Below are 2071 nucleotides of genomic sequence, written 5' to 3'. Positions count from 1 at the left end.
ATATATATATATATATATATATATATATATATATATAAAATTTTTTTCATTGCTTTTTCAAATTCCCATGGCTCTCTGTCACCATCCAATTCCATTATTATGAATTTGAATTGGGATCTTGTGTCATAATGAATCTTTCATTAACTGATTACACAACCATGGATACAACCTTTATGGATGCAGTTACTCTCTTGATAGAGCTTGGTGATCCTGACTTTTGATCTTCTAGGATTCCTTCACTCAACATCAATGTAACAAGTACCATTGGCTCGGTTGAGCTCTTCTGCTACCTCGTTACAGTCTGCCATGCTGCAGTCCTATTACTTTGCCATATCTCTGACATGGTGGCTGAACAGGGGCTACGCCTTGCCAAAGGGCGGCCCATAACTATGCAGGGCATGGTCGTCACTCCGTAAAATATTTTCGAAATATATAAAGCAGGATGGTTACAGCTGGAATAACCTCAATCATATGCTCTATTCAATTAGTTAACTTGACGGTAAACAATAATCTCACTGTCTCATGTTATTGTCTGGAATCATCATTATTTGACATTGCAGTGCTTGGATCCCATTGGTGAAAAACCTTTCATCTTGTTGATCAAAAAAAGTCAACAGTAGATATGTAGATATGATGTCATCATCACTGTGACACTGGCTCACAGCCAAGTGTGTTTCCATGTTGGGGAACACATGATAGTCAGATGGGGTCAAATCAAGTGAATAGGGAAGTTCAGAGCCACAGTTATGCACTGCAGCCTTTGAAACCAACGACCCCTTTCATTAGTTTCCCATGTTGGCATAGTACTCTCTATTAATGCTGTGGCCCTTTTGAAGAAAGTCAATAAATGCAATGTCTTTTGCATCCCAAAATACTGAGGCTATCACCTTCCCTGGTGATGAAACAGCCATGACCTTCTTTGGAGCAAGTGAGGAGGGATGTTTCCACTGCATGAATTGTCTCTTTGTCTATGGTTGAAAGTGATGAACCCAACACTCATTCTGGCATAGAAAATGTTCAAGGAAACCAGCTGGGTCTGGCTCAAACAAAGTCAGATTTTCTTGCGATGTTATCAATCTGGTGCACTTTTGATCAAGTGTCAAAAGATGTGATATGCACTGAGCAAAAATCTTTGTCATGCGAGGTTCATTGTGCAGAATATTCTCAACACTTATAGGATCTGCTAAAAGCATTGGCTATTTGATTTACAGTCAATTGCCTGTCATCCATCACCTTGTGGTGAACATGATCAATGATTTTCTCAGTGTTAGAAGTTGCAGGACGTCTAGATATTGGGTCATGTTCAAGACTTTCCCTTCCCCTCCTAAATTTAGTTGTCCACTTTTGCACTGTTGATAAAGCTAAAGTGTCATCTCCTAATGTAGCAACCATGTCAACATGAATGTCATTGGAGGCCAAACCTTTTTCTCTGCAGATACTTGATAATACGATAATGCCAAATTTGTCCATTTTCAAGAGAAGTACTACGACTAGTTACTTTTGAAATCTTCTTTAATCAGTTGGATATCAGTTTACCTGGAAAGAAACAATGCAGTTATTAATAAGGAGAATGGAAATGAATGCATGCAAGATTTCACAGCTCTAGCATCACTCCTTCATAGTCAGCCATTGAACTTTTCAGCCTGCCCTTGCATGACAAATATTTCTCATCAGTAGTTTTTCTCTATATACAGCTCTCTATACAGGTTTCTTTCTCTCTCTCTCTCTTTCTGATATGTCCCACATTATGATGACGTATTTCATTGTCTGCATGACTGGTCCAAACAGTGTACCTCGCTCACCGACACTTTGCTGTGTCTGTCCGCTATTTACCAGTAGTGGAACAGCCCACTTCTCAGTTGGGGGTGTCCACCACAACACCTCCCCACTTTGAGATTTTTTTCTTTTTTCACACATTATTATTTTTTTCAGAATGCCTTAGGTAGTACCAGTCTACATTGTTTACCAGTGGCTCTACAAACACATAGTGACCTGACTAAAATCCTTCACCTGAACTTATATTATTATTATCATTATTATTATTTTTATTATTATTATTTTTATTATTATT

At 38.3% G+C, this 2071-nt stretch overlaps 1 protein-coding gene across 1 annotated transcript in view; it reads left to right on the top strand.

Moving 5' to 3' along the window:
* The window catches only part of LOC106877256 (patched domain-containing protein 3-like), a 47870-nt gene that overhangs the window by 29124 nt on the left and 16675 nt on the right, over nucleotides 1-2071 (top strand).

Source organism: Octopus bimaculoides, chromosome 23, assembly GCF_001194135.2.
Source record: "Octopus bimaculoides isolate UCB-OBI-ISO-001 chromosome 23, ASM119413v2, whole genome shotgun sequence".
In the NCBI taxonomy this organism is placed as follows: Eukaryota; Metazoa; Mollusca; class Cephalopoda; order Octopoda; family Octopodidae; genus Octopus; species Octopus bimaculoides.
The sequence above is the reverse complement of the archived record's forward strand: the minus strand, read 5'-3'. Positions and strand labels throughout refer to the sequence as shown.